Source organism: Xenopus tropicalis, chromosome 6 (genome assembly GCF_000004195.4).
Source record: "Xenopus tropicalis strain Nigerian chromosome 6, UCB_Xtro_10.0, whole genome shotgun sequence".
In the NCBI taxonomy this organism is placed as follows: domain Eukaryota; kingdom Metazoa; phylum Chordata; class Amphibia; order Anura; family Pipidae; genus Xenopus; species Xenopus tropicalis.
Genome location: NC_030682.2, coordinates 131838855 through 131857431, shown reverse-complemented (window position 1 = coordinate 131857431; position 18577 = coordinate 131838855). Strand labels below are relative to the sequence as shown.

The 18577-nt window shown below is 42.5% G+C and overlaps 1 protein-coding gene across 32 annotated transcripts in view; it reads right to left on the bottom strand.

Moving 5' to 3' along the window:
* The window catches only part of rims2 (regulating synaptic membrane exocytosis 2), a 336201-nt gene that overhangs the window by 244866 nt on the left and 72758 nt on the right, over window positions 1–18577 (bottom strand). The gene's annotated exons all lie outside the window — the stretch shown is intronic.

The window sequence follows — 18577 nt, the reverse complement described above, 5'->3', positions numbered from 1 at the left end:
TATAGCCTGCCAGTCCACATAGGGGCTATCAAATAGCCAATGATAGCTCTCATTGGCACCTCCAGGAACCTTTTTCATGCTTGTGTTGCTCCCCAACACTTTTTCCACTTGAATGTGGCTCATGGGTATAAAAGGTTGGGGATCCCTGCTCTATAGCCTACACACATATACACTGTATAGCCTACACACACACACACATATACACTGTATAGGCTACACACACACATATACACTGTATAGCCTACACACACACATATACACTGTATAGCCTACACACACACATATACACTGTATAGCCTACACACACATATACACTGTATAGCCTACACACACACACATATACACTGTATAGCCTACACACACATATACACTGTATAGCCTACACACACACACATATACACTCTATAGCCTACACACATATACACTGTATAGCCTACACACACACATATACACTCTATAGCCTACACACACACATATACACTGTATAGCCTACACACACACATATACACTCTATAGCCTACACACACACATATACACTGTATAGCCTACACACACACACATACACTGTATAGCCTACACACACACATATACACTGTATAGCCTACACACACACATATACACTGTATAACCTAAACACACACACATATACACTGTATAGCCTACACACACACACATACACTGTATAGCCTACACACACACATATATACATGAACCTCTATTTCACATTCACCAGGGAACCATGTTAAAACCGCAAATTTTAGGGGAAACATAAAATTCAAGAATGAAAAAATGCAGTTTGTCTGTGTGGAACCGTTAAAAAAGAAAAGAAAAAAAAGGCGTAAATTCTTGGAAAAGGTAAAATTTAGGATGTTAAATCAGGATTCTACCAATTTACATAACATTTTCTATTTTATAGCAATGGTGTTGCTTCCTTTGTCCTTCTAATCCAATGACACCAATACTTGTGGAACGTTACAATTTGTGCCCCCCTAGGTCCCCCCAGGTAGGACAGTGACAGATCATACTGTTTGTCACTGCAGTGGTGCAAGTGAGGAGCCTATTGAAACGGATACACGTTTCATAGTAAATGAGACCCAGCATCTCAAATCACTGCGCTCTGAATTCTCTGCTGTAAAGATTTAGAATTTTAGCCGTAAAGTATGACTGATATGCTGCTTTGTCACAGATAGGGAGATGTAGCCACACACGTACAACTGTGACAATTATTTTAAAAATGAAAATACATCATTCTCCCTACACCAAATAGAAGTACATGGCACCCAGATTATCCCTGCCTGCTAGCTAGAAAGCACTTTGGCATAGGGATGGGCATACCTACCTCAGAGCTCAAACATTTGGTGGTACCTGCAGTCCCACCCAGGATCTTGAACTGCAAATCCCAGCATTTATCTGCTGAATGTTGCCAGGAATAGTAGAGACTGGCAGATCTCTGCTCCATTCTGAGCACAATTAAGCACTTTCTACCCCGAAACACAGCCAAGCTCCATGCAGAACACAACCTTCCCATGGGCTATCTGTGACCATGAGATTCCCACATCCAAGTAGCCTTCTGGCAAAGAGACATACTATGGAGATCAAAAGCTCCTGCTAACGGTCAACCAAGGAGTCTCAGTGGCTGCTGGGAATTGTAGTTCTAGAGCAGCTGGAGGCACACAGCATGGGTCTGACCCTCCAACGCACAGACAGTTAATCTCTTTATGTCAGATATAATCAGTATCACATTCCTTGAATAATCTATTTCTGTACAAAAACAACCACTGGCATTTTGGGGGCCATGTGACATTTTTCTCATTTAAAGGCTGCAGGCATAATAAATAAACTCCCAGCAGCTTTTTACCAATGATACGTTTTGGGCAATAAATCTAAAGTTTTACATGGCACAGGGCTAAATGCTACTTTTGGCCAACAGGCCAAATCAAAGCACTAGTTCTAAGCTACACTTCCCAGAATCCTCAGTAGTATAGCTGACAGGCTGTCACAGGAACCAGTTCTAAGCTACACTTCCCAGAATCCTCAGTAGTACTAGCTGACAGGCTGTCACAGGTACCAGTTCTAAGCTACACTTCCCAGAATCCTCAGTAGTACTAGCTGACAGGCTGTCACAGGAACCAGTTCTAAGCTACACTTCCCAGAATCCTCAGTAGTACTAGCTGACAGGCTGTCACAGGAACCAGTTCTAAGCTACACTTCCCAGAATCCTCAGTAGTACTAGCTGACAGGCTGTCACAGGAACCAGTTCTAAGCTACACTTCCCAGAATCCTAAGCTACACTTCCCAGAATCCTCAGTAGTACTAGCTGACAGGCTGTCACAGGAACCAGTTCTAAGCTACACTTCCCAGAATCCTAAGCTACACTTCCCAGAATCCTAAGCTACACTTCCCAGAATCCTCAGTAGTAATAGCTGACAGCCACAGGAATCACTTAGGAAGCCTATTATGTAACATTATCACTTGTCTGTAGGTTGAACTGTCTTGTTCTCTTGTATTACTTGTCTGTAGGTTGAACTGCATTATATTTAATAATAATTATGAACAGACTGGGGCACCAAATATCACTCGGAGGGCTACATACAGCCCACAAGCTTTCAGTATTAAAGGATCTATTACTGGGTGGGTACTGGAATCCTAATTATCACACACAAAGCTGGTAAGAATTACAACTCCCAGCATCTTCAGAATAATGATCAGATAGGTGGCTCGAAGGTAAGCAGAGTAGGGCTGGATAAATAATGGGCAACTACAGGCCCTTTGCACAGACTGCCCTCAGGATCAGGGGCCACAGGGCTTAGAAGACCCAGACAGAGGGGGGGACTACACAGCAATGCTAGTGAGGGGGGTTGCATTATGGGGTGAAGGATGGGATGGCCACAACCCAATAAGTGGGAACGCCATGGTGGGGTGCCATGGGGCAGACACCCAGGTTGAGCCACATAACCCATTTTATAACTATAAGCTCATGTAGGGCTTCATAAACCCACTTTCCCCTCTTGGGCTCCACCCAGGGGGCATATATGGGGTACCATGTGACAAATGAACAATGTTAACTATCGGGGTTTGGGGGTTTTTTGGCCTTGACAATGGACTCAAATTACTGTACCATATACAGTATTATTACTGGAGTGAACTGTTAGTGCAGGTATCCCTAAAGTACCACAGCACCCCTCTGGCTGTTGTTGGACTACAACTCCCAGCATCCCCCAGACAGTCTGTGTCTTTAATTTTCATAATTTCTTTGCCCTTCAGCTTTCCTCCCTTTCCTGATGGAACCCCAGGCCATTCCAGCTGGAGAGCAGCATGTGTGCACCTATCCTTTATTCCATTCAGACCCAATAACTGTGTGAGCTGTGAGTGCAGTTAGCCCATAAAGCTCTCCTTTAGCTCTGAGCCTGGTTCCTCCCATGCAGTCTAACCAGTGTAGCATTACTTTTCCAGCAGCGCAGCCAGTGCCGGAGTCAATCCCTGCCCAGGACGGAAAGACCATTAAATAAAAGAGAGAGAGAGATAATCCCGGCTCCTATTTGCCGCTGCACTAATGCTCTGTAGCTGCAGGCACAAAGTAGCAGGGCCCTGATTCTCTCTGGTGCTTAAACGGCTATTGCTTGTGCAAGATAATGGGAGATACAGCAAATTACGGCTTTAATTTCTTCCTTCCCTCTGTTCAATTAAAACGAGCCGTTTTCCGCCCATTCTCCAACATTGCTCTTTTTTTTTCCCTTCCCTCTGTGCAGTCGCAATCTACTGAAAAAGACACTCATCTATTTTAGGAACTCACACTGAAAAGCAAAGGGGGAGAAAAGGGGAAAATTCTGTGCCGTTGCTGCCCAGTCGGATGCCATTCTCTGCATTGACATGACACCGCCTGCAGTATTGTTCAGCCTGTAATAGCTACCAGCAGCCCTGCTAATAGTCATCCTATTCATTTATTCCCATGTTTTCCTGCAAAGACTTCAGCGACATTAATGAATATAAACTTTACTAAAGGGCCCAGCTAGAAAGGAGCGAGGTCAGCAGGTGATGGAGGCTACTCCTGCCATGTTTAACAAGGAAAGCAATGAGATCCAAGGCAGATTTTATCATTAAATCATATAGATTGTAAGCTCTATGGGGCAGGGACCTCCATTCTCTTGTCTCTTTGATTCTTAACTTATTGCAGCTGTACCTTGTATTTATTTATATTTATTATCATACTTTGTATCTATTATTTTAATAACCCCAGTGTACTATACAGCGCTGCGTACCTAAGTAGCATTTATAAATATATACATACATACATACATACATACATGGTGTAGGCCCTATTGCTGACAACAGCCTGAAGCACCAAGCAGCAGCTTCTGTCCAGCGGGGAAACATGTATGAAACAAGCACCGCTCTGTATCTGATCCCCCCTCTCAAACTCTATCCATTCCAGGCAGCAGTGCTTCCAAGGAAACATAGGCATCTCCTCTTTCTCTGACACAAGTAAAAGATAATATACTAAATAAATATCATAGGAATTTAGCCTTAAAACAGCGGATAACCACAAGATAAGTTTCCTGATATTTTTATGGGAAGCTTTTTTTATTTAAAGGGGAACTGAGCCCAAATAAAACAGATGCTGCTTCTAATCGCAATTACAAATGACCACTAAAAACATGCATATTTGAAAATGACATTTAATTTCATTTAATTTAGTGCAATATGTTCAATATCTTCCATAGCTGACTATATATCTGCCTGTCTGTTGCTGTTCCTTCTACTGCGCTCTCCTCCTGCCAAGACTCCATTTCCCATAATGCTGTGCAAGCTTCTTTACAGAATCTAGTCCCTCCCATGTGCATAATTAATAGATTAAGGGCTAATTCAATAAGGAAAAGTAAGTGAGACAGTCCTTGTATTATATGTGATTTAACCCTCCCCATGCCAGCTGTGCCCCCTGACCCTTGTCTTTCCTGCACCGCTTGTCATATTGCTTGCAACCCAATAGGGCCGTGCTATTGAGTATGCAGACGCTGCATGAATAAATAATGCTAAACTATATTACCACCCTATAAGCTGCGGATCCAGCTATGCTAAGCAGACAGAGGCTTTTGAGTGGCATCACGTGTGCAGGGGCACTACGCTGCTCTCTCAATAAGAGCCCGGGCAGCAGCCACATTCACTAAAGGAGGAGGAGGTGAGCCAGGGAGCAAAGCACAGTATTTAGACAGCGAGGCATCCTCCGCTCAAGTCAATGATAAAAGACAAGAGGACAAAACCATCACTTCCTGTATATCAATTAAATAATACATTACCAATTAGTGATACCAGGAATAACCATTAAATAATACATGGAGAGGATTATTTCAGAGCACACTTTGGCTTGCTTACCCATTGAATATTGTACATGCGAGCCATGCTGCCCAGCGCCCAAGCCAGGAACAGGGAGAAAATAGGCAAGAAAATATCATTCTAAGCAACTTTCCAACACACATTCCTTACACATTTCTCATGGGTTTGTAAATATAATTGCTATTAGAAGTATTTCTACAATTCTCTGCCAGTTCTGGCTATTGAAACAATGTAGTAGAAGGCAGCTCGATCACTGTGAAGAAGCCTGCAAAGTTGGCCTCGGCTACCTTGTTGCAAAAGACAGAACCAGCAGTGCAGAAAAGGGACAGACATGCTACTTTCCACAGAAATGACATTTATACATAGCGAAGACTATTGACAGAACCCCCGTGCTTCTGACCAAGATATTCTCCAGCTGATTAACTGAATTTGACTGAGAGGCAACCCTTACAGTACAGTATTATGGGTTTCATTTTATTTTTGGCTTCTTAATTTTGTTTGTTTTGTCCAGGGAGCAAGCCGAGCAGATATGAGCAGATTTTATTTCCCCCTGGCACAATGATACGGCCCCCGGAAAAAAAAGTCGCTAGAAGGATTTCAGCACTTTCCCTTTAGACTGCAGGCGTAGGACTCTCAATAAAGACTCTGGTAATAGGGATAATTTAATAACAGGGTCTCATAGAGATTAATCAGCAATTCACATTTACAGGTTTGCTGCTTTCTTTCAATGTGGCTCCCAGTCCTGGGCAACTGGACATCCTTTCCTCATTTTATTTCCCTAATTATTCTCTGTCCAGATGGTGTCAGCTATAATACATAATAATAATAATATAATACACAATCGGGCTCCCTGATGCAATTCATTGTCTTATATGTGATAGAAGAGCTTCTCCTAGAGTTATTTTACAGTGTACAGGTATGGGATCCCTTATCCGGAAACCCGTTATCCAGAAAGCTCCGAATTACGAAATGCCCATCTCCCATAGACTCTATTTTAATTAAATAATTCAGAATTTTAAAACTGATTTCCTTTTTCTCTGTAGTAATAAAACAATACCTTGTAATTGATCACAACTAAGATATAAATAATCCTTATTGGATGCAAAACAATCCCATAGGGTTTAATTAATGTTCTATTGATTCTTTAGCAGAGAAGAGAGAGAAATTACGGAAAAATGCCTTATCCGGAATACCCTTGGTCCCGAGCATTCTGGATAACAGGTCCTATACATGTACCAGCAGCCCATCATGTTGTCTGGCCACTTATACACTAGGGGACCTATAAATGTATAAGTTCACATAGTGTCACACTGGGTCTTATAGATGGCACCAGAGAAGCTGGACCTGCTCCCAAAGCAATCTGATACACGCACTGCCAACTGGTATAGGTTTTTATACAGAGGCACTAAGATGATAGCAATCCTCCTAGGCTAGAGCCCATAGGGACCTGGGCACACAAGGAACTACTCTGATAGCCCAGTGTGATAATAAGGGGGGCATTAAATGTGTTACTAGGCACACCAACAGAAGTGGAAATCATGTTCCTCTGGCAATGCAGAATAATGTGCCATCTGTCTGGCACTGCCCAAGGCACTTCAACTGGGTTTAATATCCTCTGCACTTTGTACAACCAGAATATGTGACCCCCGCCCACCCATGCAGTTTAAACCATCATGGGGTGAAACCTTTTAAAACTTCTTTAGAAAAATTATGATGATGCTTTAGGACTGTTTGTTAATAATAACAGTGCTGATATTATTATTATTATTATTATTATTATTAATAACATGTATTTATATTCTGCAGTGCTATATAATATAGATAGATAGATGCAGAGTAGGCAGTCATTCCCAGACTTCTTTCTTGTCTGTTTTTGTGTAACCCAGGAGAACACCTAATACACCGATGTGTATTGACGAGTGGAGCAGTGGAACACACTATATATCTTGTTTGTTGTACAGAGGAGGATACTGCTACCATCACGAGAAGGTCATGGGAACTTCTTACCTAGATCTGCATTGCTTGCACATTTGTATTTGTCTGTAACAATGGCTGCCATGAATGTTCTGTCTGTTATTGTATAGAACAGGCAGAATAGTATATTAGTGAGCTTCCCTATCCTCTGTTCCATAACTGCACTGCTTCTCATTAACCCATTAAAGGGTGCCATTAGATTGCTCCTATCTTGTGTATCTAACATTATATAATCCCATCCAGTCTACAGCCCCTATAACAGACGGGCGCATTGCAGCTCAACAGCAATAGAGAAAGGAACGATAGTTTAAGTCCTGAAATGGCAATAGAAACAGAACTGTAAATAAGAGGCAATAGTGCTAAAGGAAGGGGATCATTTAGAGCTTACAATCTATAGCTTAAGCTATGTTCAATAGACAAATAGATCCGTCCGGCATCAATAGAGGTCACGGCATGCACAATAAATAGCGTGCATCAGTAGCCAATTTGGAGACCCTCCTATAAACTCTAACTCTCTCTCTCATTCATCATGTTGATTGCCCCTTTGTTAAATTTAAACTCTTGATTAATCTTAATTACACTCTAGGAAAGATTATTAGTCTGGGACGGGGATGTCCTAAACTGAAGTTTCCTACACCTCCAACCCCCTATCTCCCTTATTGTTGTAATGTAATGCTTGCCCTGGCAGAGGAATTATCAGCAGAGAGCCACAGAACAGCATAGCGAGCAGTCATAAATGGTGAGTTAATATAGATAAATAAATCCTATTTATTTATGGGGTATATACAGGGAAACAAAACATAAAGGAAGCACAGATAGAGATAAAGACAGCATTACAAACAGGGTCAGCCCACAATCTTCCTGCCTCTTCTTTCCTCACAATATTCCCTAAATCCATTATCTCAGATGTCACTTTGCAGCTCATGCTAATGTATGTCCTAATTTCCCCCCACACTAACTAGTGTATCCCTCTGCTAATTGACCTTCATGCATCATAGACTCTGAAGTTTATTCAAAATGCAGCTTGAAGAGCGATTTTCCCATCTTTTTTTTTGCCAGCTAATCTCCTTGAACCCACATGAGAACCATCCACTATATCTACTGAATGACTAGCTCTAAAGTGGTTAGTGGAGTTACGCTCGCTGCATTATTTACGTCAAGTCGGATTCAAACACACAAGGAAAGGACCCATCTTCACTTGCCCCTGCGCTTATCCAACTGCCACTGGAGAGTCAGAATTACTCAGCACGGGTCATTAGAGAAGCTACTCAAGATCCTTTTCTTCAGTGACCCAATGCAATATCTCCATGGTCAACAAATTTCCTGCATTACCCAATACAATCTCCCAGAGGTCACCATGGAATGAAAACAATGTTCTGATCCAACAACAATTTCTCTATGGTTATACTGAATCAAGCAGAGTTTTTATTCCTAGGTCCAGTTCATTTTTTTATTTTTTCATTGAATTTTGGGGGATTTGCAACAATTTATGATGACCTGTCATCCTTATATTTACTCATGCTCACTAAAGGTAGATATTAAATATGTTTTTTAGACTATACCATATCAAATTCACAGCACAGTAGGCAATCTTTTGTCTGTACTGGTTACTCTTTAGTTTTAACCAAAAAGTCCACAAGCCATATAAAATCATTCTCAAAAGAGACATCATTTTGAGATGGTCAAGAAAGATAGATAACTGAACCATACTTTGGTATCCATACTGAATAAGCCTTTTCACTGTATTTCCCCCTCTCTAATTGCTTTAACCCACTGAGTATACCAGGGCTTGTAATAAGTTATATTACAGTCTCAATTAACTAAATGGTATTAGTTCTGCTGAGCCATGTCTGAATGTGTTGCTCCTGCTGATTATTATTATTTTTTTTTTTTATTATTATTATTATTATTAAGCCTGTGCTTTGGGTGTATAAGGGTGCTCAGCTTATCAGAGCTAGTATTTCAACCCCACTGCTTCTGCAGTCTGACATTCCATTTACTTAGCGTCAGCATGGTAGCATACCATTTTGGCTAGAGGACTTCAATACTGCCTCGCTAAACTTCTAGAAATGGCAGCCACTTTGTAAGGAACCAGAAAAGGCTCTGATACTACTTCTGTGGCTCTATGGGATTTGGCCTACGGGAAGGAAAAATGATGGAATATTCCTGATTGATTACACTTCATTTAAAGTGTTCTTCACATCTATTACATTGACACCTGGAGATGCCTGAGGCTATTATAGCTATGAGAAAGGGAGAGATAACAGTCTAGCTGAAACAAAAGCACCATACAAAATGGCACTCGTACAATGGCTGATCCTGTAAAGTATCCAGTTGATCATCCTGAAGCCCAAAATGATGCTTACTATTCACTGTCCTTGCAAATTATGGCCACCTTTCTTTTGTTCCAGCAGAAAAGAATGAGCATCTGTAGCTCCACTCCAACCCATAAACTGCCCAACCCATAAACTGCCCAACATGGTGCATCAGCAGATAAAAATTGTGAAAACTCACGGACTGTGGAACTAACCAGCATCCATGGTACATAGATATGGGTTGTGATCATGAGGCAGGCATGCACATACACTTTTATTGGTACATGTAAGTAATACATGAACCTGACTTACTGTAGCAAATATTTGGCCAGACGATCGAATTTGCCTGATATTGCCCACCTTAGTTGGGCATTTTGGGAGAAGATCAGCTAATTTTGTCACCTCGCCAAACAAGTAAATCTTACCATGAATGGCCTTTACAGCCATTTTTGTACCAAAGTTATGGATCTCCAGAAACATAGTGGTACAGATCACTGTGCACTAGTTTTAGAGGAGAAAATAGGCATTGGAGCTCATTTTTAAACACTGGGCTAATTTGCCTTTGGGCAGTAACCTCTAGCAACTAATCAGAGATTATTTTTTTCCAGCCAGCTGCAGGAAGAACAATGAAAGCAAGCATGTGATTGGTTGCCATGGGTTACTGCACAGAAGCAAATTGGCCCAGTGTTTGCTCATTGTCATAGCTTTTGGGGTTCAATAATCAACCCTGCAACATCAGCTTTTATTAAAAAACAAAAAACTATTTTTATGCTGGATGATTTCAGCAGTTGCCCAGAGCATACTGAGCACGTGCAGTGCCACTGACACTCAGAAGATGGTCTAACAAAATCCGAAACAGGGAGCTCCTGTGCACAACTGGAGACCTGGATACTTTCACAAGGCTGCTGAACCTCTGTGCTGCTACAGGAACTTCAGCATATTACATAGGGCATTTCAAGCCATATTCATATTTTATTAGTTCTCATTAAAATCTAAACAATAAATAGTCTGGGCTAGACATATTTGTGTAGGATTATATATATATACACATTACTGCTATATTAAAGTGAAACATCACTTCTGTCATCAGAACAAAAAGGCAAAGTCCATCCCAGGCTGACCCTGAGCATGCCGAGTGGCACAATACTTATTCAGTATCCTGTACGTTTTATTGTAACGAGCGCAGTGGATTTCAGTACAGTACCGGCAGTTTATCACATAAAAACATTTCTGTGGAGTCATCAGTTCTGGAACACTTCATAAACAATGGCTGCTAATTAGAGCAATGTATGAAAATATTAGCAGCTAGATACTGGCACGCGTTCATCCAAAGTCTGCACTCTCCGTTATTGCACAAGTCATCAGCATCTGCTACTCAGTGAAGCAAAATAACTGAAATGTATCCATTATCTCCACTAATCCCAATGTGTTGCTCTGCTGTCTCCCCATAATGAGGGGTTGATGGTGGGGAATAGGGGGGGGTGGTACTGTTTCACTATAGGGTAGCAGCTCCAGCATTCTCAGCCACTTGCTGCTTTGGCTTGTTGAGAATGGTGGGAGGTGTAATTTAACTATGTTAAACATTGGATTCTGGAACCTATTCACCTATTTTAAACCCAGAACCTTTTTCTGGGAGGGTAATTTTAGTGGGACAGATGCCCAAACTTTGTGCCTTGATTCACCTAAGACACTAAGGCATACATTAGGTGATATTCATTGGTATCTTACCCATAAGGCCAGTGCCGGGCACCCTAGGCAACCCGCTGGTCACCTCGCCCACTCCAGGGCACAGAGTAGGGGAGTAGAAGAGGTACGTGCCTGGCGCCACCCCAGCATTGCACCCAAGGATTGCCTACCTCTAGTTCCGGCCCTACATAAGCCCCCAGCTAGAATGGACAGATGCCATATCAGTGGCCATAAACAACATGGTCACTTTTTTATTATTATTAGTTTGTTTGAGCCAAACACCTCATCAACTGATGCACCATGAACTGCCCAACATGGGGGGTCGGATGAAATTTAGAACCAATATACTCAGTGCAAAGATCGTCTACCCATCATACATGAACCCTAAATCACAAGAGAACATAAGGCTTTAGTAAGTGGTAGTAGTGCTCAGCATGGGCGTCCACAGAAGGGGGCAAGAGGGGGCACTTGCCCCCCCCTGGAAAAGTAGCAAAAAAACAAAAACCTTACTCCGTTTCTGCACTTTCCCCTCAAGCCCGTTTTTGCTGTGCTCCGATTGGATCTTTCTTCTTGTGGATTCTCCAATCAGAGCACAGCTTCCTTGACAGACAGTAAAATTGACCAATCAGAGCACAGATGCACACAGGGATCGGGAGATTTTGCAAACTGGAAACAGAAATGAAGACTGAAAAGAACAATCTGCAGCTGTAACTTTACCTAAGAACCAACTCTCAACTTTTGCTGCAGTTTTCATCCCACAGGTACTATACACAGGTACTATACACAGGCACTATACACAGGCACTATACACAGGTACTATACACAGGCACTATACCCAGGCACTATACCCAGGCACTATACACAGGTACTATACACAGGTACTATACACAGGTACTATACACAGGTACTATACCCAGGCACTATACCCAGGTACTATACACAGGTACTATACACAGGTACTATACCCAGGCACTATACCCAGGCACTATACACAGGTACTATACACAGGCACTATACACAGGCACTATACCCAGGTACTATACCCAGGTACTATACACAGGTACTATACACAGGTACTATACCCAGGCACTATACCCAGGCACTATACCCAGGTACTATACACAGGCACTATACACAGGCACTATACACAGGTACAATACACAGGTGCTATACACAGGTGCTATACACAGGTGCTATACACAGGTGCTATACCCAGGCGCTATACACAGGCGCTATACCCAGGCGCTATACCCAGGCGCTATACCCAGGCGCTATACCCAGGCGCTATACCCAGGCGCTATACCCAGGCGCTATACCCAGGCGCTATACACAGGAGCTATACCCAGGTGCTATACCCAGGCGCTATACCCAGGCGCTATACACAGGCGCTATACACAGGCGCTATACCCAGGCGCTATACCCAGGCACTATACCCAGGCACTATACCCAGGCACTATACCCAGGCACTATACCCAGGCACTATACCCAGGTACTATACACAGGCACAATACACAGGTACTATACACAGGTACTATACACAGGCACTATACCCAGGCACTATACCCAGGCACTATACCCAGGTACTATACACAGGTACTATACACAGGCACAATACACAGGTACTATACACAGGTACTATACACAGGCACAATACACAGGTACTATACACAGGTACTATACACAGGCACTATACAGTTCTAAAGAATCACTAGCTGACATTAAATTGTTTTTTGCCTGACCTGACATCTATAATAATTTATAATCTATCCCCTACCCTAACACATGGAGGGTAAGTTAACTCTTTCCCTCTGAAAAAGCTCATTGTGTGTTTATATATTTGTTGTTGTTTTTTGCACTTACTATTTTTTTTTTTTTTTGTCATTGTTTTGTTCATTTATAGTAAGTTACAGTGGGGCCAATGTTGTGTATCAGTGCCAGTGTTATAGTGCCAGGGCCTGAATATCTGCCCTCAGTACCCACTGTGTTTCACTGTATATAATGTGCTGGGTTTGTAAATACGGACTGCGTCTCACTGTATATAATGGGGAGTCAGTACCCACTGCCTTTCTTGCTATAAAACTAACATAAACACATCTAAAGGGGTGGTTCACTTTTAAGTTAACCTTTAGTATGTTATAAAATGGCCTATTCCTAGCAACTTTGCAATTGGTCTTTCTAATTAATTTTTTTGAATAATTTGCCTTTCTCTTCTGCCTCTATACAGATTTCAAATGGGGGCCAAAAAATATTGCTCTGTGAGGCTACAATTTTATTATTATTATAATTTTGTATTACTTATTTTTCTAAGTAGGCCCCTTAACTATTCATATTCCCATCTCTTGTTTAAACCACTACGTAGTTGCTAGGGTAAATAAGACCCTAGCAACCAGATAGCTGCTGAAATACCAAATGGAGAGCTGCTGAACAAAAAGCTAAATAACTGAAAAACCATTAAAAATAAAAGTGAATTCGAATGCGAACTACCCCTTTAAGCTAACTGATCACAAACACAAATGTTTGCAGATCCCCTAACAGAAGTGCGCGTATGAATACTTTTACATCCTAAACATTTTAGGGTAAAAAAAAAAAAGCACCCCCACCCGCACTTTTGTACAGTATCCCTGGGAGTCAGTGGGAACGGCAAGAGGTAGTTGGGAGGTTAACTTTTTACGCCAGCAGCGAATCCACTAAGTGTCACATTAGCTGTAGGTCAGTCTGTGTATGGGCCATCTTTAGCCTCCCCTAGTATCATCCTGCAAAAAAAAAATATATATTTTTATATATATATTTGTCTGTTGCAGGATGATGCTAGCTTACTTGCCCCCCCTTGGAAAATTTTCTGCGGACGCCCATGGTGCTCAGACTGGGTAGTGTGTAAAACAAAAGACACCATTCGGGCCTATTTAGCAAACCTGTAAAAACACAGTGACCAAATACACAAGAAATCTAAAGTCCTTGGGGGTAATTTATATACACTGGGCAAATTTGCACATTGGTAGTAACCCATAGCAAAATCCAGTGGGCACCTAATAATGCTGTGGAGATAGGGGGCTGTTTAAGCCCCCTAAGTTTTTCACTGCTGGAATTGCTGTCTGAATATTTCCCAGTGACTGAGGAAAAACAGGAATGGGTTACGCCATAAAAACCATGGCATAAAATACAGCGTTAAATACCGCAATTAGACAGTGTAATAGAAAATAAATATAAAATATAAATTCACTATTTATTTTACACTTAGATTGTAAGCACTTATGACTGTAAGCTCTACGGGCAGGGTCTTCTTGTCTCTTTAACACTTAAAGGGATGCTTCACCTTTAAGATACATTTTAGTATGTACTATTCCTAGCAACTTTGCAATTGGTCTTCTTTATTTTTTATAGTTTTTGAATTATTTGCTGCCTTTTCATGGGGGTCACATGGGGGTATATCTGCTGAAATACTGAACTGGAAAAAGCTAAATAACTAAACCTCCCCCCCCCCCCACAAACAAAAAGACCAATTGCAAATTGTATCAGCATATCACTGTCTACATCATACTAAAAGTTACTTTAAAGTCAATTTAAAGGTGAACAATCCCAGTAAATATTGATGTTTTCACCCATTTAAATATTTCATTTTCCATGCATGATATTTATTGTACTATTATTATGTTTCAATCTTATATTTTCTTTTCTACCCAATATAATTAAATAATTAAATGATCTATCCATTGCAGCGATCCTCACCCTGGGAAATACTTGTATTTCATCCCCAGTTTCTGAGGGCCATGAAGCAAGGTAGGGTGCGTATAGAACTGCAGCTAAAGGGTATGAAGCCTAAGTGCCCCCCCCAAAAGCCGCGTGGCCAATGAAGATAAATATCAGTAGTGGCGGCCATTACACACTGGACACACAGACTGAAAGATTCTCCAAAGCCTCATTACCATATAATTTAGTGTTAATGTAAGAAATCAGTAATAAAATAACTGTGTGAGCAATATTAATGCTGAGAAGAGCAAATATAGTGCAGCTCCTGCAGTAATTGTGCTGATTAATTCCTCTAGAGCTCTTGCACATTTAAAGGGAAACTATCAACGTGCAATGGACACACGCCAGGGAAGCGCATCGGATCCACATATCCAGGGAGCAGAAGGTGCACTCAGCGCATGGGACCTTTCCTTTGTATTTCCTGTTCCCACTGTATTTCCTACTTGCTCACTGTATTTCCTACTTGCTCACTGTATTTCCTACTTGCTCACTGTATTTCCTACGTGCCCACTGTATTTCCTACTTGCCCACTGTATTTCCCATGTGCCCACTGTATTTCCTACATGCCCACTGTATTTCCAAGGGGGAACCTTCAGGTTACAGTACCCTCTGTCCAATGCATCAGAGAAATAAAATGAGTCTATCTACCACTGGTCTCTTGCTAGGGTTAAGCTGGCCATACAATTAAAGATCTGCAGATTTGGCCACCTACAGGCAAGGCCAAGTCAGGCTGAATCAGCCAATGATCCAATCACAATCGGAGCTTAGTGAGATCCGTCAGTAGAGGACAGCATCAATGATCCTAAGTGGTCCTTACCCAACAGGATTATCTAACTCAGGGTCGGACGGGGCTAGCAGGACACTGGGAAAAAACCCTGTGGGCCCTGGCCATTTTGGGCCTTCCCGATCCAAGCCTGCTCATTGCCAGCAACCCCCTGATGCTTCTGCAAGTGAAAGAACACAATTCATTGAGGGGGAAGAATGAAGGAGGTTGACTAGCAGGTGGAGAAGTTTGCAACAGGGTTGTGGGGGCCCTGAGTTAGCAGCCCCGGTGGGTCCCTGACACCCCAGTCTGACACTGTTCTAACTTTCCCTATAGTTATATGGCCAACTTTCAGATATAAGTTGGGTAGTAACTGGGCAGGCACCATACATGGGCCAGCAATCTGCTGACTTGGTGTAAATGAGCCAAATTTAAAGCTTTGGTCACTTTTGTGTATGTATTGCTCTCACTTTTGTGTATGTATTGCTCTGAAACATCCCCAAGGCTTTTGTGCCAGCAGCCATATTACCAACTGCCAGCTACCGCCCTTGGGGCCATAATCGCCCTCTGTGGCCCTCAGCCTCCCTCATCTCTATTGATGCCTCACTACACTACACTGTCCTCTATCAGTCCTGCAAAGGAAAAGCTTAGGTGCAATTCATGAAACTGCAAAAAAAGATAAAGGGACAAAATGTGTTTTACTAAATAAAAGCTTATTTTTGATCTAATTTCAGCACAATTCTGTTGAACTGTTTCTGCTTTTTTCCCCAGGGAATTTTCCTCGTTTAGGTGTAATCCTAATAAGGAGGCGAATGACAGGACATGACGTTGCTATGGGCCCCGGGTTTCTGTAGATACTATCTGCTTTTCAGCTGAACCGGTGACCTGGCAGGAGCGTTACGTGATCACGGTGCCATGCTGGCTTCTTCCCATGACTAGGCATAATCCCTAAGCATGTTCAATCTGCTTCTTATTTAATAAAGACTCTCTCCAAAGCACAGTCACGAGGGATAAATCGCACAAATAAACACAATTGCAGTACATAGTCCAGTCCTGGGGGAATGGGCTTAGTATAAGTGGGTACCTACACTGGCATAGTTTTATGGTATCTCTCTGTAAAGGTTATAAGCAGGGGAGGGGCTCTGCCTATATATCTAGAGAAGACCATCACTGGCTGTATTTAGTCAGTCATACCCACCCCCAATGTTATAACATTAATCCCTTGGCAGATTGGCCACCCCCTTGTGGCTTCTTGTGAGGGAATTACTGAAGGCAAAACAATTGATTTTTAAAATGCAAAAATGTCTCAGTTGCTGAAATGGTAGAAACCCCTTTATTTATTAGCTATGACATTTTTTCAAGAGAATGGGTTAACTTCCCCTTTAAGAAATATAAAATACAGTTTAAACCAAATCGGACTAATCACATGGAAATCCAATAAATGTGTGATTTGCGTAAGATTCCACTCACAAAATCAATCACATATCTGCCAGAATGCTCAGGGCAGCCCAAGGCTCCGTGCTACAGATGGAGCCACCTTTATATTTGATGGTTTGCCACATCACTAAACCATTATAATGCCTTTTTTCAATGCAATCAGTGTCGGACTGGCCCACCAGGATACCAGGAAAACTCCCGGTGGGCCCAGGTGTAAGTGGCCCTCCTGCTCCTGAGCATTTGGCCTGTTTCATTGTCTTTCCCTATTTTTAAATGGGAAGAAAGAGAAGACATGAATGAAAGAATAGATGCTTGCATGTAAATAACAGAGACTAGGGGGCTGATTTATTAATCCACGAATGGTCCGAAGGCGCCCGAATGCGTAATGATCGGTATTTTGCGATTTTTTCGTAAATTGTTGTGACTTTTTCATGGCCGTTACGACTTTCGCAAAATGTCGCAACTTTTTCATAGCGTTACGACTTGCGCGAATTGTCGTGACTTTTTCGTAGCCTTCGCGCCGAGTACGAAAGTTTTGGATTCATTCAAGCTTCAGTATAGTGACTTTTCTTGGGCCAGGCTGGATCTGCAGAGTGCCATTGAGCCCTATGGGAGACTTTCCTTGGGCCGGGTTGGAGCTGCAGAGTGCCATTGAGCCCTATGGGAGACTTTCCTTGGGCCAGGTTGGAGCTGCAGAGTGCCATTGAGCCCTATGGGAGACTTTCCTTGGGCCGGGTTGGAGCTGCAGAGTGCCATTGAGCCCTATGGGAGACTTTCCTTGGGCCAGGTTGGAGCTGCAGAGTGCCATTGAGCCCTATGGGAGACTTTTCTTGAGTCAGGTTGGAGCTGCAGAGTGCCATTGAGCCCTATGGGAGACTTTCCTTGAGTCAGGTTGGAGCTGCAGAGTGCCATTGAGCCCTATGGGAGACTTTCCTTGGGCCGGGTTGGAGCTGCAGAGCGCCATTGAGCCCTATGGGAGACTTTCCTTGGGCCAGGTTGGAGCTGCAGAGTGCCATTGAGCCCTATGGGAGACTTTCCTTGGGCCGGGTTGGAGCTGCAGAGTGCCATTGAGCCCTATGGGAGACTTTCCTTGGGCCGGGTTGGAGCTGCAGAGTGCCATTGAGCCCTATGGGAGACTTTCCTTGGGCCGGGTTGGAGCTGCAGAGTGCCATTGAGTCCTATGGAAGGCTTCCAAAATCATGCAAAGTCTGAAAGTTTTGCCCGCCATTTACGAGTGCTCAATACGAAAAAGTCGCGACAATGTACGAGCAAATCGTAACGGCTACGAAAAAGTCACGACTTTTCGCGCAAGTCGTAACGGCTA